Raw genomic sequence first — 24160 nt, 5'->3', positions numbered from 1 at the left:
CTGAATTACTCGTCTGCAACCCACTTTCTCCACCCCCAGCCCACCTTCTCCACCCCACTATCACCTGGCCAACTCCTGTGCATCCTACTCCTGCCAGCTTTACATTCTGTCTTTTTCCAACTGGGCCTCTTTCACACTTTGCTGGCTCGGTCACTCTTCTCAGGCTTTCTCACTGAAACGCGAGCTACTTGACCATCAGGATTTTAACCATCTCATTCACCATTCTGTCCCAAGCACCTAAGCACATAATAGGTGTACAACAAATATTTGTTGAATAAACAAGTAAATAATGCTTCTACTGCTATCAACAAAGTTTGGCCCCAGGTGGATATTTTAACATACAAAGATAGCCAGATCTTAGTCTTTCCCATGATTACAGAAGCTCCTGGGTGAGGATTAGTTGAGATCTTGCTCTTTACTCAGAGAAGAATGGTAGTTTTTCCATTTCCCTACTCTTTTGTATACCCTCTATTGGATATGGCATAGCATTTGTTTGCTCTAATGCACAGCCTATCTATTTCATCCTTCCATTAAAGAATGAACCAGAGGTTAGATAAGCATTCTAGCTTCAAAGCTTGCCTCCTGGGTTGCAAAGTGATACAGAGGAAATCTAGAAGCCTTTAAGTAATCACTTAGGTGAAACTTATATTGATTTTGTACCATTTGTTAATTGACAAGAGGACTGAGTGTGCTTATCAGCAAAAAAGCAGCTGAGGGTCTTCCTTTACTTTGGCAAGGAAAAAAAATTCTATTTGTCGGTATGACTCTGGTTGTTAAGGCAGATGTTTTCTGAGAATGGACATCATCTTTCTTTGCTTAAAATCACCCATAACTTCTTTTAATCTCTGTGTCTAATAAATCTCCATTCTTTGCAAAATATATTATGAAGGCCATTTATCTGAGAGCTAATTCCAAAGAACAAATTTTGGCGTGGCTCATCTTTAATACAATAAATAACTTAAAAAGTATCTTACCTCTACTAATGTCTTATTTTCAGATGTTACCATCTGGATATATAATATACTAGAGGCCTGCTGCGCAAAAATTTTGCACTTGGGGGGAGGGAGGGGGCGGTGTTCCTTAGCCGAGCCTGCACCCTCTCCAATCTGGGACCTCTCGGGGGATGTCTGACTTCCAGTTTAGGCCCGATCCCTGTGGGCCCAAACCGGCAGTCGGACGTCCCTCTCAATCTGGGACTGCTGGCTCCCAACCGCTCGCCTGCCTGCCTGCCTGTCAGCCTGATCACCCTCTAACCACTCCCCTGCCAACCCAATTGCCCCCAACTGCCCTCCCCTGCTGTCCTGGTCACCCCCAACTGCCCTCTCCTGCAGGCTTGGTCCCCCCCAACTGGCCTCCCTTGCCAGCCTGGTTGCCCCTAACTGCCCTCTACTGCAGGCCTGATCCCTCCCAACTGCCCTCCCCTGCAGGCCTGGTTGCCCCCAACTGTCCTCTACTGCAGGCCTGATCCCTCCCAACTGCCCTCCCCTGCAGGCTGGTCATCCCCAACTGCCCTTCCCTGCTGGCCTGGTCATCCCTAACTGCCCTCCCCTGCTGGCCTGATTGCCCACAACTATCCTCCCCTACCAGCCATCTTGTGGTGGCCATCTTGTGACCACAGGGAGTGGCCATCATGTGCAAGGGTGTGATGGTCAATTTGCATATTACCTCTTTATTATATAGGATAAGTAGGTTTTATCAAAACTACTAACGTGGTTAAGAAAATGTTTATGCAGTGGTAAAATTTAATTTAAGCTCCAGATCTGTGCAACAGTCTGAATGGCGTTGTGAACTTGGAAATAAGAATATGGCTCTTGTCAAGGAAAAAATTACTTCATTCCTTCACTCTTAGTTAAGGTACTTATGTTAGGCATGGCATTATAGCATGGCATCCAATTCATTCATTCATTTATAAATTCTTTCCAAAATTATGCATTGAATATATATGTGTCAGGCACAATTCTAGATGCTGTGAATGAAGAAGTCAAATGTGATTCCTGCCATCAGGAAGCTTATATTATGTGATGAAGGAAGATGAAAAATATGGACATGTGAGAAACTCATGTGCTTCAGATTAGATCTTTAAGAGCAACACTAAGACAAATAGTTAACTTTTCATAAAAAATTACGTAAATATAAACCAATGGAATAATATTTATAGTGTTGCAAGAAAAAAAAACACCTGCCAATGTAGAATTCTGTGTGCCACCCCCAAATTGTTTTCAAAAATTATGGCAAACTAAAGAGATTTTTTTTACAAGTTTACTGCAAGGAGGCACATTTTAAATAGCATTGCAATAATCAAAGGATTATAATTTTTTCAGAACTATCCATTATTTCACTCTTCAGGTAAAAGATTATTGAAAACATTAAGTGACTGCCCTAATTGGAAAGATAAATGAATACCTTAAAAATGTGTAAAAAAGAGTAACTGCTAATTTAAACATGAGCTTTCACAAAATTATTCTTGTGCCTAATTCAGACAAGTTAGAGAAACTGGCAAAAAAAAAAAAAAAAAAAAAAAAAGCAACACATGAATATGTCTTCATTTAAGGACATGCTCTCAAGCTAGTTTAAAGAAAAAAGTCTAATTAGAGTTTCCAGAGTTTTAGGAGTCCATCTTCACTGTAGGTAGCAGTCAGGTTCTGATGAGGATGATGTGCAATACCAATCACATCCTTCTCATGAACTGTCAGAGTTCTCTCCAGTTTGCCAGTTTGACTGTGCCAAAACAGTAGAGCACAGAGTCCTCTCCCACACAGTAAATCCATTCACCACGGGGAGAGAGGGCGCAGCAAACAAAGTCACCGCCTTCTCTCTTACCAGAGCTGAAGCTTCTGCATGTTCATGATGACCACTGTGTTTGATCTGTTGCACACCACAAAGTGCTCTGGGTTTTTAGGAAGCAGGATCACACTGTTGACAGTGATGTCTGTCCCTGCAGTGCTGCCCAGGGATTTAAAGGTATTTGAACATTCTGTGGTCTTCATATTCCATATCTTTACAGTGCCATCAGAGGACGCACTGATAATATAATGTCCATCTTGTGTAAATGTTGCTTCATTAACAAAGGAAGAATGGCCACGAAATTCCTTCAGGGTCTTCCAAGATCTTAAACCATGAATTCTAATTGTCTGGTCAAAAGAGGCACTAAGGATCTGGCTGCTGTCCTTAGAAAAGCTTAGACAGGTGACACCTTTACTGTGTGCCCTTTCAAATCTCCTTAAACACTGTCCACTCTGAATTTTCCATACCTTGATTTTTCCATCTTGAGCCCGGTTGCTAACATTTCTGTATCTCTGCTGAAACACATGCAGAAAACAGCATCATCCATCATCATAAAGTTATCCTGGGCCTGATATTTAAGATCTTTCCTGATTTTTCCAGTTTTGAAGTCCCATACTTCAATGAATCCATCAACAGACCCAGTGACCAAATACTGACCATCTGGAGAAAATCGAGCACACTCCACATGTGATTTCTGACCAAACTTAATATGCCTGCTCAGCTGTGTAGGAAACTTTTCTTCTTCCACATCTTTGACAGCTGCTTTGCCTCGGAACAAATCTATGGTCATGCCAGGAGGAAGCAACGCCTGGTGCTGCTGCCACTTCAGCGCCTGCCCCAGCAATGCCATGAGGTGAGATGGAGGCACCACACTGACTTCCCCAGCTAAGGCCTGAGCAATTGCTGCTCTTCTCTTCCCTTTGCTACTTCCATCAGGGTGTGCCTCACGAGGATCAAAATGAGACCTGGCCAAGAGGTTCTCTAGATGAATATACCGCTCTGGCTGCGTTTGTTTAACATGATCATAGGGTCAGTCTGTCTCAGAAGAGACCTGGCAACCCCCAATTCACGGAATTCTATCAATTCCAGAACAACCTGTTCATAGAGGTCAATGAGGGTTTTGTCTGGCAATTTCAGAGACTGTATAGCCTGTAAAACTGTGTCCCAGTGGCTGCTATTAATGTCAGCCACGAAACTCTCAATGCTGTCCACGATATTCAGAGAATCCGACCCGCAGCTTGCATGGCCTTGTACTGCATGGGGGTGATATGCTCAAAGCCAGGTGGCGGCACGTCCCAGTATTTGTGGACCTTCTTCTTCTCATGGTGGGGGGGGGGGGAGCGAATCCACCCACCCTACTCCTCTTTAGCGACTCTGGTCAAAGGTTTGCTTCATCGCCGCCGGTCCCAGGATGCTCTCCGCTGGCCCAGGTTGCGCCTGTCGCGGCTCCCGTGCGGTGCTTGCGGTCCTGGCTGCGTTAGCGGCTGTGGCTGCGCTTGCGGTGCGGGTTCTCCTTGTCTCACTCTTGCTTATTCTGGTTGAGCTGCCGCTGGAATTCGTGGAAGTCCGACATGCCCAGGCGGCCACGTAAGGGCCCTGTGCAGCGCACACCTTGCCTTGCCGCCCGCCCAGCTCTAGCCGCTTCCGCTACTTCCCAGAATTTTTTAAGCACTTGATCTCTGCCTTCTCCTCTTGCTCCTTCCGTTGCTTCTTTTCCTGGAGAATTTCATCGAAGGTCTTTACTTTCCAAGAGTCCAAAGAGGACCACACCAAGACACATCATAATTAAAATGCCAAGAGCAAAAGACAAAGAGAGAATCTTAAAAGCAGCAAGAGAAAGAAACTCAGTTACCTACGAGGGAATACCCATACGACTGTCAGCTGATTTCTCAACAGAAACTACGCAGTCAGAAGGGAATGGCAAGAAGTATTCAAAGTGATGAATAACAAGAACCTACAACCAAGATTACTTTACCCAGCAAAGCTATCATTTAGAATTGAAGGTCAGATAAAGAGCTTCACAGATAAGAAAAAGCTAAAGGAATTCATCACCACCAAACCAGTATTATAAATGCTGAAAGGTATTCTTTAAGAAGAGGAAGAAGAAGAAAAAGGTAAAGATACAAATTATGGACTACAAATACACATCTGTCAACAAGTGAATCTAAAAATCAAGTGAATAAATAATCTGATGAACAGAATAAACTGCTGACTATAATAGAATCAGGGGCATAGAAAGGAGTGGACTCACTATTCTTGGGGTGGAGGGGAAGGGATGTGGGTGGTGCGGGAAGAGACTGGACAAAAATCTTAGCCTATGGATGAGGACAGTGTGGGGGTAAGGGCAGAGGGTGGGATGGGAACCAGGTGGAGGGGAGCTATGGGGGGAAAAAAGAGGAACAACTGTAATAATCTGAACAATAAAGATTTAATTTAAAAAAATACAAATTAAAAAAAAACAACAAAAAATAACTCATCTTATTATTTTTTTTATTGTATTTTGATATTCTATTTCATTTATTTCTGCCTTCCACTTTGAGCTTTTTTGTTTTTGTTTTTTTCTAGTTCCTTAAGCAATGTTAGATCATTTGTTTGAAATCCTTTTTTTTTTTTTTAGGTAGGCCTGGATTGCTATAAATTTCCTGCCTACTATCACTTTTGCTGCATCCACAAAATTTGGTACATTATATTTTCATTTGTCTTTGTGTATCTTTTGATTTCTTTCATTTCTTCTTTGCTGCAATAATTGTTTAGTATCATGTAAAAGAATTATACAAATCCTCAATTATAGAAGTAGATCTAAAAGCATTTCTCTCAGTAACTGATAAGTTAAGAGGGCAAAAAGTCAGTATTCCAAAACTGTAGGTTTTTAAATACATATGATGGAACACTCACCAAAATAAAACATACTCTAAAACAAAAAACAAGTTTCAACCAATTACAAAGGATTGAAATAATATATAGTGTATTCTCTGACCCGAGTGGAATGAAACAAGAAGCATAATCCGAAAGATAACTTAAAAACCTCTAATTGTTCTGAAATTAGGCAATATGTTTCTACTTAACTCATGAGTTAAAGAAAAAAATTACAGAAAAAATTAGAAAATATTTGGAAGGGAATAATCGTGAAAATATGATGCATCAAAACACGTCAAATGAAGCTAAAACAGTACTTAAAGGGAAATTTATAGCTTCAAATACAACATTATTTGGGTTGGGGTTTGAATCTTGCAGAAGAGTAGGGTTAATTTTTTACTATGTGGACCAACTGTCTCCAAGGATGTTTTTGGACAAATGTTTCTGTGGATGTTTTGGAACAGGACTAAACGTCCTACAAGGTTCAACCTTGTTCTGCAGGTTTTATCCAGGAGGAAAAGGTAAGAAAAGAAAAGATATAAAAATAAAAAATGAGCAAGTAAATTGCATATTACTCACACATGACATGATTATGTAAAAGAGTCAAAAGAATCTACCTATTATTAGATTTAACCAACAAATTTGGCATTATTATTAGATACAAAGTCAATATGCAAATACTGATTACATTTCTAAATAGCAGAACAAACTATTGGAAAATAAATTTTAAATAAAGTGCCTTTAACAATAGCATCAAAAAGCATTAAATACTTAGTAATAAACCTAATAAAATGTGTGCCAGATTTCTACACCAAAAAGTACCAAACTTTGCTGAGAAAAACTGAAGAAAGTCATAAATGAGATAGCATGCTCATATATTAAAGACTAAATGTGGTTATTATGCCAGGTCTTTCCAACTGAGCTATAGATTTAATGTAATCTTAATAAAAATCCCAACTGAGAGGCTTTTAAAAGAATATCCAAGTTGAACTTGAAATTTATATGAAAATGCAAAAGACCTAGAATCCTAAGACAGTTTGAAGAACAGATTTGAAGGACTTATATACTACCAAATTTTAAAACTTAAGAAACTGTAAAATTACCATAATTAATCCAGTATGGTATTGCAAAGGATAATCAAATATACCAGGGAACAGAATACAGAGTCCAGAAATAGACCCTCATCTGTTATAACTGAGTTATAACAAAGGTAGCTCTATAACTCAGTAAGGCAGTGATTTTCAACCTTTTTCATCTCATGGCACACATACACTAATTACTAAAATTCTGTGGCACACCAAAAATTAATACATGTTTTTCCAATTTGACAAAAAAAAATAGGTATAATTTTCATTCATTCACACTGGACAACTATTGTTGTGTTGGCTGTTGTCATGTTTTTATTTGACAATCTAAAAGAAAAGAGGTCTGTTGCCTCTTACTAAATAGTCCTGTATCACATGTTTTAAAAATACTTGCGGCACAGCAGTTGAAATTCGCTGCAGTAGGGAAATAGTATTGAATACTCTTTTCAATAAATAGTAATGAAGCAATTGGATATATGGGTAGACTTGTATGTAGTTTACGCCATACACAAAATGTATGTGAAATGAACCACAGAATTAAGTATGAGAAGTAAAACAGTTAAGCTCCCAGAAAAGAAACGGAAAGTACCTTTATTTTTATGAAGTTCAAGAACTCATAAAACTAATGATAGTGATAGAAGTTGGAGAGTGGATTAGGAAGGGGTGGGGGTGCTAGAATTATTTGTTCCAGATCCTGATTTGGTGGTTATAAGTGTTTATGCATACGTACAACTCATTATGCTTACATTTTGATGAGGGTAGTTTACTCAATAAAAAAGTAGAAATAAAAATTAACAAATGCATCAAAAAAGAAATCTCAATGGAAATGAGGAAATATTTTGATGTTTGTCCTCTTCTCACCTCCTGTTTCCGCACACCAACCCCAGGTGGACCCTTGTCCGTTCCTTTTCTCCATACTGACCAAAAAAAAACCGCACACTTAAAAATCATTTAAATGACTAAGTCTAAGTTTCTGTGAGAATTCCCCTTGGTTTTAACTCTAAATAAACTCGAAAAAAGTTCTCATATAATCTAATAACTTGGCAAAACTTCAAAATTATATTCTTTCTGATTGGTGTTTCAGGTTTCTTAGGATATATTCCTAGAAGTGAGATCGCTGGGTCAAATGACAGTTCCATTTTTAATTTTTTGAGGAAACTCCATATTGCACCCTTATGTTCATAGCAGCATAATTTACAATCGCTAAGATCTGGAAGCAGCCCAAGTGTCCATTAGTAGATGAGTGAATAAAAAAGCTGTGGTACATTTACACAATGGAATACTATGTAGCAGTAAAAATGAAGGATCTCTTACCCTTTGAGATAGCATGGAGGGACCTGGAGAGTATTATGCTAAGTGAATTAAGCCAGTCACAGAAAGAGACAAGTATCACATGATCTCACTCATATGTGGAATCTGATGAACAAAATAGATCCAGAGACATAGAAGCATGGAACAGACTGATGAATCTGAGGGAAGGGAGAGAGGGGGTGGGAAGAGATTAACCACAGAATTTATATGCATATATGCCTAACCCATGGATACAAGCAATAGTTCAGTGAAGGCCTGAGGGGGTGATTGCAGGGTCTAGGGCAGTGGTTCTCAACCTTCTGGCCCTTTAAATATAGTTCCTCATGTTGTGACCCAACCATAAAATTATTTTCATTGCTACTTCATAACTGTAATGTTGCTACTGTTATGAATCGTAATGTAAATATCTGATATGCAGGATGGTCTTAGGCGACCCCTGTGAAAGGGTTGTTCGACCGCCAAAGGGGTCGCGACCCACAGATTGAGAACCATTGGTCTAGGGGGTCAATGGGGAAAAAGGAGACATCTGTAATACTTTAAACAACAAATATACATTTTTTAAAAATTCAAAATTATATTAACACTGATGAGAAAGCTCCTGAATAAAATATTGACATCAAACAGAAGCAAAATTGCTTGGCAGTTTAATCACTGTAACATATTGTGGGAGTAATACAGTCACTGTGCTAAGCCTAAGGAAGTCCATAAAAATGAGATGCAGCCTTTTCAGTGGGTTCACACTCTAATATAATAATAACCAAGGATTATATGGCAATTCTTATGTGCAAAGAATATCCTAAGTGCTTTACCTATATTATTTTATTCTCCCAAGAAGCTAATGAGGTTGATTATTGTTGGGGTCCAACCCCAGCAGTTCAGGGGTTCCCAAAGGTGTGGACGGAGTCAGCAAAGAAGGAATGACATGGAGACAGCATTCAGTTGATCAGCATAGCCAGGTTCTCCAACCAGGTTCTGTCTTTATTGTCCTGTTCCATCTGTATTTATACCAGTTGATTTTAATCCTATCCATTCTATTCCAAAGGTTAGGGCATTTGTTAATCTAGTTCTGTTGAGTTTAATCCTGTCTAGGTTAATCTCTGTGTTCCATTATAAGGGCTATCCCAAGGTCACTGCTCTACTGATAAGCTAGAAGGAAGTGACTGAAGGAAATTATCCTACCCAGTAAAGGTTATGTCCTCCCAGCCTTGCTGCTTGCCTTCCCTGGGACTGCCCTGTGTCAGTGGGTCTCCAGGGGTATAGGCTTTGGTGCTTTCCCTGGTGGGCAGACCCCTGAGGATGTGGGCCCAACAAGTCCCAAATTTATTGCCAACAGTCTTAGTCCAAGTTCTTCATAAGTAGTACCTGGTATTTCTGTAACACTAGGGGGTTTCACTGATTTATTCTCTTCCTTAGGCCTGTTAATCCCTAACTCCAGGGAAAAAATCCTCACATGGGGAAACAACCTTTCTCGGAGAGGTGACCTTGGTTAAAACACATAGCGCTAAGAGGGGGAGCAAACATATTAAGAACAGTATGCCATATAAGCCAGGTCCCTCGAAACATATGCTGTGCAGATGTTTCTTCCCTGCAGTGTCTGTGTCAAGCAGCAAGGATGGACCGGCTTCTGGCAGATTATCATCCCCCATTTTGCAGATGACAAAACTGAGGCTCTGAGAGGCTAAAAAACTTATCTAAGATCACACAGCTAACAAATGGTAGAGAAGTGAATGGAACACAGCATTTTGGTGCTATTCCATGATTTTTACTCCATTTTGTCCTCTTTGAGAATGAGCACTCCTTCTCCCTTAGGGTTGGTTAGGAGTATATGTGGGGAAAGTATTCTCTGGAGCTCCTTAAAAGCCCAAGAGCAGCCCACGCTGGGGGCCTTGTGCAGCCTCGAAAGGGGTTGCCAACTCACCCCTTCCCTGGAGGCCTGGTCTGTAGGAGGTGGTCGCTGGGTCCCTACCTAACCTCTAAAATAGAATGGTATTCCTGAGCCATGCATCCTGTCCACCTCAGGTTTAGAAGTCATGTTTCATCCACATGAAGCAGTTTCTTATTAGAACCTCAGCCCTGTAGCATGCAGGGTAGCTAACGAAGAGGTTTTCCCCAGGGAATTTCTGGGGGAGGCTGGAAATCAAATCTCCCATCCTCCAGCACACCAGCACCACTGGCAGCATTTGCAAAATTCCCAGTAATTAGGTTAATTTGCCAATACTGCAGATTCAGGGAGCTTTTCAAACTTGATTTTATTTTGCTGTGTATGCATTATTTCCTCATCAGTGCTGTGGTTGAATTTATTTTTCTCAATTTTACACAGGGCTTTTTCCTGAGCAATCGGAGAGGTACTCCCTAAATGAGAGCTTTTTGTTCATCTTTGATTTTTAAAAAGTGACTTCTATTTGACATGCAACATTGTGTAAATTTAAGATGTACAACATGCTGATTTGATACATTTATACTGCACTATGAGTGCCATTGTATTACCTAACACCACTATTATATCATGTAATTATCATTTCTTCTAGTGTTGGGAACAATTAAAATCTAGTCTCTTAGCAAATATAATGTTTATATTATAATTTTATTGTCTATACTCACTGTATTAGATTTTTAGGACTTAATTATCTACTAGTTGCATCTTTGATTTTTGGTACAGGACTTTGTTCTTTAAGGTGGCCAGCACTTTTCCTACTGGGGAGCATGGAACCGGGAGAGAGGAAGAAGCACCTAGAATTCTCCTCAGAGGCAGAGACAGGGAAAGAGGCTACAAACATACATCAACTACTGATTCTTTTTGTCCTGTTTTAGAGAATGATTGGGAGTGAATCTTAAAAGAACTTTGGCTGAATTTCCTACACTATTTTTTTTATATGTATGTACATAGCACAAGGGGCTGCCTGCCTCAGTTTGAACTATAAGATTGTTCTAGCACTTTAGTCTGTTATTACATTGACAATCCCCCCCCCCCCCGCACCCCGCATCCACCTCCCGGTCAGAGACCCCCAGGAATCCATCTGTTGGGGAAGAAAGTTCAGGTTTATCCATTTGTTCCACTGAGGGCGACTTCACTCCATGGGGAATTGCGGGGTGTCTCAGCAAGGGGGTGTTATAAAGGACTTACTACAGAATTGGGGCTTGTGTTAGGTGACTTGGGTGCTGGTTCAAGGAAGCAGGGGTTTATTGCCGATTAGATGTTATCAAGAAGCAGAGGTAACTCTATCACTGGCTGTTATTCCTCTCTGGAAGGCACAGAAGTATAACCTCACATGCTTCAGTCATGTACCCAGCTAGCCCCTGCTGCACAGGACCGGAGTCTGAAAACATCATGGAAAAGAGTCTCTTTACTCACTTATTTTTGGAGGTCCTTTCAGATAACCCTAATTTCAACTCTTGTCCTGTAAATAGAAAGTTAAATGCTGCTATTTTCTTAGTCCAATGAGACTCATCGTGCAATGAAGTATCTAGCTTTTTATGTAGTGTCTTTCCTATTTTTAAATTTTGAAAGCCGTGCCAGAAAGTGATAAATTGTCATCGCAGGCCTGACCACAGTTTGCCTCCAGAAGCAATTTCATGGCTTACTGGGTAAGTTTGTGGTCGGCTGGAAAGTAAATGAATTGCTTGAGCTGGGGCTCATTTCTCAGGGCTTGTCCATTTCAGAAAGCTGTGTGACTTTTCGGTCACCTTGAGCACATTGGCCCAACTAAATGTACAGTTCATTTTCATCTGTCACCTCGGTATATCTCCCTTTGAGTTGAATATTTGTTTGCGAAATTTTCCTTTTGTATTTACTTTGTTTATGATACAGATCCTTTAAACACCAGACTGCCAACTTAATTCTCCTCAGCACAGGGTCACCCTTTCGCAAAAATACACATTATGCTTTCTGCAAATAGATTGTAATTGGGTGGTGTGCACCACACAGCTCTTGACCTCCTCTTGAACTCAACGATCAGAGTGACTTTGCCAAGGTTGCCCGGCACAGCTCTGTTATCCTGAGACTCCTGGCCTTTGGGGGAAACTGGTTCTTAGGAGGTGTCATTGCATCTGTCACCTCCTATCCTCAGAGGATTGTCAGCCAGATGCAGTCCCCTAACAGCTTCCCTGGGCTCATCAGTGGACTTAGAGGCAGAAGGCAACAGTATCTCTTAAACTCCTGTATATGCTCTCATGGTTTGAAGGATGCTAAACACTTTGGCATTTTTTAAATAACAGACTAAGAAGATTTCGTAATTCTCTTATCGTTAGCGCTTTCACCGATAAATCTATCCTGTGTGACACCAGATGATTCCTTCTGGCTTCTCAGTGAGATTCCTTTCTAAAACTGTAAGGATTGCAGTTACGACCAGGTCCTGATGAATATTGCAGGTCAGAGCTGCTTGGCACACACACTTGGCTTTCTCAGATCCTCAGGGCTTTGTAACTAACGCCAGAGCTCATCTAGCGTCCAGCTTTCAGGAGAAACGGAAAAGAGCCCACAGGCATGAGTCGTAGGAGAGGTCCTGAGCCTTCCGTGCTCTGAGGGCTCCACAGCATCTTCAGTGTGAAGCTGAAAGACTGATTATACAAAGGGACCAGTCAGCCCACATACAAAGATAGAACTTGGACCCACAATCTGTAGTGACCATTCCAGAAAGCTAGCCGATGCTCTAACAGCCCCTTTGGTGTGAAGAGGCCCCCAAGGAGGCAGAAGGACTCTGCTGTGTTTCCAGTCATTTCCGCCTGTCACCCCGAGAGACAGTGATGGGTAAGGAAGAGCATTCTCCTAACGCCTTCTGGAGAAGATGCTTGTAGCACAGAGGGCATCGGCAAATGTGTACATGCCCTGCTCTTGGAGCATCCGGAAAACCCTACTGCTGGGCCTCCAGAGTGTCGCCTTTACATTAAAATGCATCCCCCAGTAAGCTCCCTTATGTCACCTAGCAGGGTCAATCTAAGGAAGTAACAGTGCTAACCAGCTGCAGCTCTATTACTGGGTAAACGTTTAGTAAATTAAAGTGCATCTGGGAGAATGGAACTTGTACAGGATCAGCCATTTTGACAACGTTTTGCAGTGTGGAGGCAAATGAAGGATCAGAAGAGTGCCAAAGTAAAAAAGAAAAATTTTTTAGATTATTAATTTGACTTTGATAAGGGCAGGTTTTCTCCTGAAGAGAGGACTCTGATTTCTCTTCCTCCTTCCCTTTGCCTCAGCTGTGCTCCAATACCAGTGACCCTTCCCCACACATATCTCAAGTACCTGTGTATAAAGAGAGAACAGAATCATCAGGAGTTAGGTAGCTATAAGGTTTTCTTCTCTTACCCAGGAAATATGTCTGGTAAATTCTAAAAAAGTGAAAAATCCCAGAAAAATGACAAAGCAGGCGTGTCTCCCAGCGCCTGGTGACCTTAACCTTGCCCCGACTCCCTAGGAGGAAGACTTCACCCTACTCATCCCTGTCTGTCACTCTGACCATGCTGCTTCCCCCAAACAAGGAGCATCTTATTTTCAATATTTTCAGAACACTATACAGTGGGGCCTTGACTTACGAGTGTCCCGACTAAGATACCAGCTGTCTCTCTACAGATTTTTTGCATTGAGTTGATAGAGTAATTTGACTTAACGAGCTCCTTAACGAGCTCGGTCTCGGAACGAATTAAACTCGTAAGCCAAGGCCCCACTGTATTCCCATTTCTAAAGTGACGAGTGGCCAGGTGTATTCCATGGTGTGCAGGATGGACTGGACATGACAAAGCCCTAGAGCTGGGAGACCAGGTCTAGGTCCCTTTTCAGTCACTCTGAGGAGGGAGGTGATCATCAGCCGGCCGTGCACAGTGGGTAAGTCACCTCTCTGAGCCTCAGGTTTCACATCTTTAAATGTGATGTGATAATAGTAATATGTGACATTTATTGAATGCTTTCTCTTTGCAAGGCACTGCTTTAAGCATGACATATCTCTTCACTTACTAATTTAACTTTAGGCTCTTTGCTTCATTCTCTAAAGTGTGTGTGTGTGTGTGTGAGAGAGAGAGAGAGAGAGAGAGAGAGAGGGAGATTTAAACTGGAAAATTTAGATATTTCAACTGACATTTAAGAGCTCATGTAAGTATTCAAGTGAAAAAATATAGTATGCCCTGTTAATAATGAGTCTGTGTGTGACAGACGGGTATAAGAAGAACCACAGTGCTCATTGTCCTTCACTGGATTTATGGTAAATGGAAAAGTCACTCTCTTATTTGAGAAACACCTCAATGGAGCCTTATTTTGTTTGCCTTCAAGAAGAATAAACTTTCTCCACACTGTTAATCAGTAAACTATCTCAGTTTATTAGTTCCAGGGTCTTGCTCCTTCAAATACTTATTTAAACCACCTTCCACACTTAATGCAGCACAGAGAAAACTAAGCTATTTGCTAGTGATGAACCCATAAATAAATGGAAATGTGTAGAACAGTTATATTGTTTTTATGAGGTTGTAAGTACCATGAGGACAGGATTTTGTTCATATCTTTTTCGCACAGCTGTGTTCCCAGAGTTAGGAAGTCTGACACATAGCAGGCAATGAATGTTTATTGAATCAATGAATGAACAGGACAGCAGACCCAAAGGCACACTCTTTTCTTTGTAGCATTGCTCTAAGCAGAGCTGTAAGGAACTTGTTTGCTTTATTATTATTATTATTATTATTATTATTATTATTATTATTAAATGAATTCATGCAAGTGAGTGAATGACTGTTCTTTACTAAATTAATAGCCATTAAAGAGTTTTGAAAACTGTAAAGCACTACAGAAATAGAGGGTGTAACTTTTATTTCCTTCCACACAATATCAGGCTTTCTAAGTTTGTTCTGAGTCTATTTAAAGAAAATACATGAAAGCAATAACTGGAGCACTGTGTTCTATTTGAAAATTGAAAAGGGTCCACCAAGTAAAACGTGAGGAAAATCTGACTTCTCTGATAGTTTGCTGAGTGTGTGGCAGATGTGTTTGTAATTCAGCATAATTGTTTTTCCACTAAAAGCCAAAACTTATCCTTTAACAGCTTCTTAGCACATTAGACTCAGTCTTTCACTTTTCTATCAGTTCCATATGAAGAGTCAGCTTGTCAGTTTAAGAGAAAGCAGAATGACATTCTCCCAGATGTTCCGGGGAAGTGCAGGGAGCTAGTTGGATCACTGTCCTCTATTCTTAGCTTGATGTGCTGAGAGTTATCCTAGTAACTAGTTAGGGCCCACAACAGCTCGAAATACCCCTGTTGGGCCCCTACTCCATATTTTTTCCAATTAAAAAACCTTGTTATCAGTAATTGAGGAACTGTAGCTCTTTACAATCTAGCTCTCTATCCCACAATGTTCAGTAACCCACTCAGAGAAGCATGACTTGTAGATTTTAAAGCTGATGACGTACAACTGATGATGAAGTTGTTTATTCTGCTTATCCGTTGGTGATTTTTAATCTTCTTCAAATTTATATCTCCCTACTTTATCTCTATGACTTCTGGACAGTTCTTTTGTTGTTGTTGTTTACTTGTTTTTAGAATGTAACTTTTCTCTTTGAACCCTCAACTGGATGAAAATAAATAATAGATGGTAATTGCCTATAAGCTCACTCTGTGGGGTGTTACTCTATTTCATTAGTAAATATTACAATTTAGTTTCCAAGCTTTTTCCAAAGACATATCTTGAGATTTTTCAGGAAACCTGCCCTATTTCAGAAGATGTGAAGGGAAATTTTATGAGTGTTCTGGCCTAGGGGTGTTTTTCCCTTTGGTTTCCTTAACTGCTACTTATTACCCCCTGGGGTGGGAGTTGTGAGAATGCTAGCAAAGAACAGAGCCCAGACCCAAGAGGAGTGTCCTCTGAACAAAGGTCTTCCGGATTTCCCCTCTGAGGATGTTAGGCTGCTGTCTGGTGAAGGGGTCAGAAAACCTGGACCCAACTGGCTGCAACAATAATGGTTTTATTCATTTTACATTACAGGACGTCTCGAGGGAAGGCAGGTTCCAGGCACAACATTTTAGGCTCTGTCTTTGCTTTATTGTGACCCTTTTCGGCCTACCATCCATTGAGGGTTGGCTTTATTCTTCGGCTGGTTAATGAGAGGCTATAACAGTCCTAGGTAGCACCTCCAGACATGACAATGTTTCCAGAGAAACTGTTTGTTTTTTTATTTTTTCCTCCTGATTTTAAAAAAATATATTTTTATTGATTTTTGAGAGGAAGGGAGAAGGAGAGAGAGATAGAAACATCAATGATGAGAGAGAATCATTGATCAGCTGCCTCCTGCATGCCCCCTACTGTGGATCGAGCCCACAACTCAGGCATGTGCCGCATGTGCCCTTAACTGGAATCGAACCCAAGGCCTACACTCTATCCACCAAGCTAAACCGGCTAGGACTACTCATTGTCTTTTATCATATCTCTATGATTCATTGTATGTGATTTATATATACTATTTTTATATTTATAAATGACATTTATCTATATATTTTAAAGACAAGTAATCGGACTGACTGGCATGGCCGGTCTCTTTGATGCACACTGCGGCCGGCCAACTTGCCAGATGAGGGTGGGGCTGGCTGGCTAACCTCCTGCATCCCCTCCCACCAGCCAGCTGGCCCCAATGGGTCCCAACTGGGGCAGGCTGGCCAGATCCCACCCGTGCACGAATTTGTGCACCGGGCCTCTAGTTTTACCATATTTTGAGAACTTATTTCTCATCCCAGGTTGATAAATAAATAGTTTAATAATTAATCATAAATCTCATAAAACATAAATTGGAGTTTGTTTATTTAATTACCTAATAATTAATATCATTATATGTGGTACATGATTTTTGGACTGGAACACATGGTATTTCCCAGATTCTTTGTCCGTTGGCATTGAAGAATGAATCCACAGGCTGAAGATGGTATAGCAAAGGTGGAGATTTATTGAAGAACAAGTACAGACTCCCACATGGGGAAGGGGAAAGAATCTCACAGCACAGACTCTTACCTGGGGAGGGAGAAAAAGTCCCACAGAATGGACGCCCACATGGGGAGGGGGAAGAGTCCCACCAATTATCTGTTTCCACTGTTTATAACAGCTGCAAGTCCCTGTGTCCTGATATCCCCTCTGATTGGTCAATATTCCCTTTTGAATTGGTTACTATAGTAACTGCTGAGGCCCTCCTCCCTCATTGTCCTCCTACTCCTTCTGGGCTTTCTTCCTCCTTCTTTATTTTGTAACTATAGACCTTTTGGCTACCTCCAGTTCTCTTTTCTTATGTAAATATAACTGTTGCCACTCCCTTGTCTTATGGAAATGTAACTTCTCCCAGTCTGTAGCCCTGTGTTTTTTTTCATGAACCCCCAATTCTGAAAATTTCCTAAACCTGCCTATAGCCCCCTAAAATTTCTATTTCATGTTACAACTAAATAAAATAAAAATTTTAAAAATTGCTAGGATCTACAGAAATAGGATGATAAACTATTTTAACAACATTGGCTAGAATAAAAAAATGAAGGAAATATAATGAAAAAGGGAAATAAGAAGAATCAATCAAGGCCTTCAAATCCATCAACCGGTGGAATCTAAATGTGTGCTAATTGAGCTAATTATTATTCCTTACCTGTTTTTTTTTTTTAAAAAAAACTTGGGAAGGGAGCATTGAAAAGACTTGAATTACATTATTTCTTACTGTCAATGTAAGAAACATTCAAACCTGTAGAGAAATTTTGTGAGTTTATTTGAGCCAAACTGACAATTGCCGAGAAACAAAATATCAAGGGATTGAGAAAAAATGCTCCCGAAAATGGAATTTCTGCACCCTGCTTTATACATTACAATTCATGAGAAGACTTAAGTGGGTTATATGAGATCCACTGGTGATAGATTAGGAAGGTTGGAGCAAACAAACGGGGGGGGGGGGGGGGGGCGGGGGCGGGAGGGGGGGATAACCTCTGGGATTGGATAAAAAGTAAAATGATAGAGGTGGGTACAGGATAGTTAACAGCCAAAAATTAACATGATAATAATAAAAATGAGGGAATTTGTGGTCTTCACTTGGTAAGGTGCCTGTGCTTTATGGGGTCAGAAAAAGGGAAATTGTTTTTGCAAAGAAATGTTTATCAGGTATATTATCCTAGATGCAAAAAGACAATAGACTAACTTAGTTAAGGTAAAGATTGACCTTTGTTAGGGAAAAATACTGCCTTAGGATATGATTACCTGCCAAGAACAGTTTTTTTAAAAACAATTATCTTTATTGTTGAAATATTATAGATGTCTTCTTCTCCCACCCCCATCCCCCATTGACTCCTTCTAGCCTGCACCCTCCTCTCCTCCACTCCAGGCCTCACCACACTATTGTCTGTATCCATGGGTATACATATATGCATATAAATTCTTTGGTTAATCTCTTCCCACCCACCCAATCCACCTTCCCTCTGATATTTCACAGTCTGTTCCATGCTACTATTTCTCTGGATCTATTTTGTTCAACTGTTTAATTTGTTCTTTAGATTCCACATATGAGTGAGATCATGTGATGCTTGCCTTTCTCTGACTGACTTATTTTGCTTAGCATAATACTCTCCATGTCCCTCTCAAAGGGTAAGAGATACTTCTTTTTTTTACTGCTGCATAGTATTTCATAGTGTAAATGTACCACAGCTTTTTTATCCACTCATCTACTGATGGGCACTTGGGCTGCTTCTAGATCTTAGCTATTGTAAATAGCACTGCTATGAACATAGGGGTGCATCCATTCTTTCTGATTGGTGTTTCAGTTTTCTTAGGATATATTCCTTGAAGTGGGATCACTGGGTCAAAATGCCAGTTCCATATTTAATTTTTTGAGGAAACACCATACTGTTTTCCATAGTGACCTCACCAGTTTCCATTTCCACCATCAGTGTACCAGGGATTCCCTTTTCTACACATCCTCGCCAGCACTTATCATTTGTTTATTTGTTGATGGTAGCCATTCTGACAGGTGTGAGGTGATGCCTCATTGTCATTTTAATTTGCATCTTTCTGATAATTAGTGACAGCATTTTTCATATGTCTCTTGGCCTTCTGTATGTCCACTTTGGAGAGGTGTTTAGGTCCTTTGCCCATTTTTTAATTGGATTGTTTGCCTTCCTTGTGTTAAATTGTATGAGTCTCTTATATATTTTGGATATTAACCCCTCAGCAGATATATCATTGGCAAATATGTTCTCCCATACAGTGGGCTCCATTTTTGTTTTGTTGATGGTTTCTTTTGCTGTGCAGAAGCTTTTTATTTTGATGTATACTTTTTAAATTGTATCCTTAATTCTTATTTTTTAATTCCTTTTGGATTCTTCTTTTTATTTATTTTGTGGAAAAATATGTAAGGAAAGTGTCTTAATTAATAGTGAAAAATAATCCTATATAATAAAAGGCTAATATGCAAATCGACCAAATGGCAGAACGACAGGTCGCTATGTCACGCACTGACCACCGGGGGCAGATGCTTAACGCAGGAGCTGCCTCCTGGAGGTCAGTATGCTTTCACAGGGGGAGCTCTGCTCAGCCAGAAGCCGGGCTCACAGATGGCAAGCACAGAAGCAGTGGTGAGAGCCTCTCCCACTGCCTTTGCGGCAGTGGGTCATCCACCGAGGGCTCCCAGACTGCGAGAGGGTGCAGGCCAGGCTGAGGGACACCCCCCACAAGTGCATGAATTTCGTGCACAGGGCCTCTAGTTTCTTTATATATTCCTGTTTATGAGGGCCTTTTTTGGAAAAAGGAAATAAATTGAGAGGGCTTTGGTGAAATTCAATGAAATACAGGCCCAAATATGGAAAATTAGTACTTTATGAGGTAGCTTTATATAATTTTTTAAAAACGAGGGGGGGTAGAGGAACTGGGGGAGGAGAGGGTAGCTTTGCAATTGAACAGTTCTAAAAAGGCTAAAAAAGAAATGAAGTTTCTTTTCTTTTCTGTGAGTGTTTGGCAAAACCTTAATTTCTTTCTTTCAGGTAGGGAAGCCTGCCAGCCTGATAAAAAAGAGCAACTTACATTTTTCCCCCCTGCATGTTGTAACGAATGTAATCTGGCATCCTTTTCGTTTGGCAGCAGGCTCCATGTGAATTATAGATTAGTGAAGAGAATGATTGGTGTCAAGTCTTACTCAACGGTTGTCATTGTACGTCTGTGAAAACTCACTGGTTCGAAGCCACTCCAAACTAGTACTTTATCTAATGCTTCTTAATTTAGTTGTTGTTTTTTCTGTATATGTCTTTTCTAATATGTCTCAAAACCCCTACAATGGACCCTTGCAAATGATTCAAAATCTGGAAAATATGCTTTTCTGGCCAATTCTGATTCACCTCAGTAGTGTTCTGAAGACTTTTTTGTGCTAAGTGCAAGCATTCATATACCAAATTCCACGGGGCCTTCATCATTTTTTAATGTGAAAAGAATCTGGTTTTGGTTTCTTTAATCTTTTATGGTCAAATTGGGTCCAGAAGATGAAACCGTGGGCCTACAGTTTTAAACTAAACAAAGCATTGCTAATGGAGAGGAAATGTGTGGAGATCCTATGTAATCAAATCTCCAAGGTATGCTTTCTTGCAACAAAGAGATCTATTTAATCTATGAAATAATGCCCTCTCCTCTTAAAACCACAGAGAGCAGGAAATAATTTCAGAGGCTCAAAGTCTGGTTTAATTTGAGATCTACTTGGAACAGTAGACCTGTATGAAAAGATGTAATGGCTCACCTCTTGCTGTGTGATCACAGCCAATTTTATGAATGCCACTCAGGTGAGTAAAGAAACCCTTTACATGTGGTCCATTCCAAGACTTTGACAATATATCTGCATGTTTATTATTTTCTCCAAAATAAGGGTTCTTAAATTATGACTTGTGGCTGTCCTCAGGACCTATGGGTGAGTTCAGGATATCTATGGAACTCTAGAATTCTGAGTTCATTTTTCTTGATAGATCCTTTTTTTTTTAAAATCTTCACCCTAGGGCAGAGGTTCTCAATCTTGGCTGCACATTAGAATCACCTGGGAATCTTTTTAAAATCCTGATTTCTGGGCCTTATCCTCCGGAAATTCTGTTTCTTTGTTACAAATGTTGTGGCCCCACCCCATAACAAAGAAACAATTTCCGGAGGATGAGGCCCAGAAATCAGGATTTTAAAAAGATTCCCAGATGATTCTAAAGTGCAGCCAAGGTTGAGACCCACTGCCTTAGGGTATGTTTATTGATTTTTTTAGAGAGAGGAAGAAAGGGAGAGGGAAATATCAGTGTGAGAGAGAAAAATCAATCGGTTGCTCCCGAACACATCCTAACCAGGTATCGAATCTGCAACCTAAGTATATGCCCTGACTGGGAATCAAACCCGCAACCTTTGAGTGTATAGGACAGTGATGGCGAACCTTTTGAGCTTGGCATGTCAGTATTTTGAAAAACCCTAACTTAACTCTGGTGCTGTGTCACATATAGAAATTTTTTAATATTTGCAACCATAGTAAAACAAAGACATATTTTTGATATTTCTTTTATATATTTAAATGCCATTTAACAAAGAAAAATCAACCAAAAAAATGAGTTTGCGTGTCACCTCTAACATGCATGTCATAGGTTCGCCATCACTGGTATAGGATGATGCTCCAACCGAGACACCCAGCCAGGTAGAGAGATCTTAATTTGCATCAGATTCTGGAAGGATTCACTGATGATCCTCAAAAGTTGATTATCACTTGTAAAAGACATATTCAAGGCAGTTTGAGCCTCTATTTTAAGGTGTCTCTTTCTTTGTATAGAGTTAAATACTGTACAGTGGCTAGAATTGAATCTAATATTTAATTAGTTCAGTATTCATCATTTACATTATTATTCTCATGTAAATTTTATTTATAGCTGGCCACATAGCATACTATGATTATATTTCTTATGTTGTATATTTCTCTTAAAAAAAAAATATATATATATATATATATATAGCTAATATGCTAAGTGCCCATCTGGATAATGATGTCACATAGCAACACCAGCTTCCTCTCCCTAGTGATGACAGCCTTCTTGCAGTTTCTTCAGCCCAGGAACACGACTTGCTTTATAGCTAGGTGGAAACATTCCGCTCTTTAACCAAATGTCTGTGAAGTGTTTTCCCATGACTCATCTCATTTGATCCTCACAGAAGTCCTGGAGTAGGTAAATAGGAGACTCAGTGGAATCCCATTTTCTTTTCATTAGATGGAAGACAGAGATTTAGAAAGTTTAGAAACTTGACCTGACTAAAAAGAAATAAGAAATGGTGGACCTTGAAAATGACTTCAGGTTTTCTTGCTACATGAAATATAGTCAAACACTGCTGCAGTTAAATATTTTACCCTTTGTTCTCCCTGTGTGAGCTACAATAATAATCTGCTTCATGTTGATATTTACTGCTGTGTTGCTGACAATTACCTGAAAGAGAAGTTGGGGTACTTCACTGGGCTGAAAATTTTAGCTACATCAGAAAGCAGGTCTAATTAAGCAATTTTATTCTATATATATATGGCTAAGTTGCCCTAACCAGTTTGGCTCAGTGGATAGAGTGTCGGCCTGCAGACTCAAGGGTCGCAGGTTCGATTCCGGTCAAGGGCATGTACCTTGATTGCGGGCACATATCCAGTAGGGAGTGTGCAGGAAGAAACTGATCGATGTTTCTCTATCATTGATGTTTCTAACTCTCTATCCCTCTCCCTTTCTCTCTGTAAAAAATCAATAAAATATATTTTTTTAAAAAGCCTAAGTTGACACACACATGAGCAATACATATAAAGCTCTAATTGGAGCCAATTGGATGCGTGTGTTTCAATCTGTCATTATAGATTGTAAATTTGGATGACACTTTTATTATAGAGAAAGGGCAAATAGCAATATTAAAATATTTCTTCTAATTAATTTCCTTTCAATGTGCATGAATGTGTGCACTGGGCCACTAGTATTTTAATAAAAGTTGTGTTGTGGTGAGAACAGCACCAGGTGTTTGACCAGTGGGGTCAGATCAGACCTCCTTTCAGCAACCTCGGAACTGGATTTCTGGCTATGAAAGAATTTAGAGCCAAGACTCAAACTATAAGAGAAAGTTTATTTAGAAAGTCACAGAGGTAGGAGTGAGCTGTAGAAGAAATGGTCTCAGGAACAAGTTACAAAGGCAAAAGAACTTTTCCTCTCCCATTTCTCCACTATATTTACATACTAATATTCAGTTAGTTCAATATTCTTTCACTTATATTATTATTCTCATGTAAATTTTATTTATAACTGGGCCACATAGTATACTATGATTTTATTTTTTATGTTGTGTAAATTTTGTTTCTCTTGGAGCTAGTAATTTTTTTAATGTTTTAGAAAAAACAAAACAAAATAATTTTTTTTTTGCATTAAAAAAAATTTATGCCCAAACTTTCTTCTAGAAATGTACATCTTCTCTTAAAATATCCTTTCCTATTAGGCTGCCCATCACTACTGTCATTTAGAGAACAGCTCCTGGAGTCTTCTGCTCTTGTGGCTGTTCTCTGGGTCATCATCACCTTGGACTCCTTTCATCTCTCTTCTGATTACATCACATTCTTGATAGATTTATGCTTCTACCTTGTTTTGCTCCCTTGTTTTATTAGAACAAGTATTTTAATAACTTCCCTAGAAAAGTTGCACAGATAATAAATTTTTTTGAGAGTTTGGCTTGTTAAAGAATTTTAGGTTGAAAATCATTTTCTCCTAGAATATCTGAAAGTATCAAAACCAGTGTTTTATTGATAAAAAGTTAGTTTGGTGGACTTAAGATTACTCTGTAAAACAATGTTTCCAAAATATACTTTTATAGGTAGAGATTAGTAATCTCTTGGTAAAAGGACATATACAATATTATTAGCATTTTTATGAATCTAGGCAGCAAAACCAAAAGTAATATAAAAAATATAGGTCCCCCTACTCCCATAAACATCATCAACTGTTAACTTCCAGTGAGTAATAATTTTGCTCAAACATCTAAAGATAAAAACAAAATTAAATTACACCAAAATTATTAAAATGATGGACATTCTTTCAACCATTTCATGAAAGCCACAACTGGATTCATTCCAGCTCTGGTATATTTTATTATACAGGTACTCATGGCCTCTGTTGTCTCTATTT

At 39.7% G+C, this 24160-nt stretch overlaps 1 pseudogene across 1 annotated transcript; it reads right to left on the bottom strand.

Annotated features, from left to right (window-relative positions):
• Positions 1–2588: 2588 nt before the first annotated feature.
• LOC308521601 (WD40 repeat-containing protein SMU1-like) lies at positions 2589–7641 on the bottom strand (annotated as a pseudogene). The gene is made up of 2 exons: positions 7587–7641; positions 2589–4037 (listed from the first exon to the last, which is right to left on the bottom strand). The product of its transcript is annotated as a WD40 repeat-containing protein SMU1-like (transcript).
• Positions 7642–24160: the final 16519 nt, after the last annotated feature.

Source organism: Myotis nattereri (assembly GCF_964212035.1).
Source record: "Myotis nattereri genome assembly, chromosome: 6".
Taxonomy (NCBI): Eukaryota; Metazoa; Chordata; class Mammalia; order Chiroptera; family Vespertilionidae; genus Myotis; species Myotis nattereri.
This window is presented reverse-complemented; position numbering and strand designations above follow the sequence as displayed.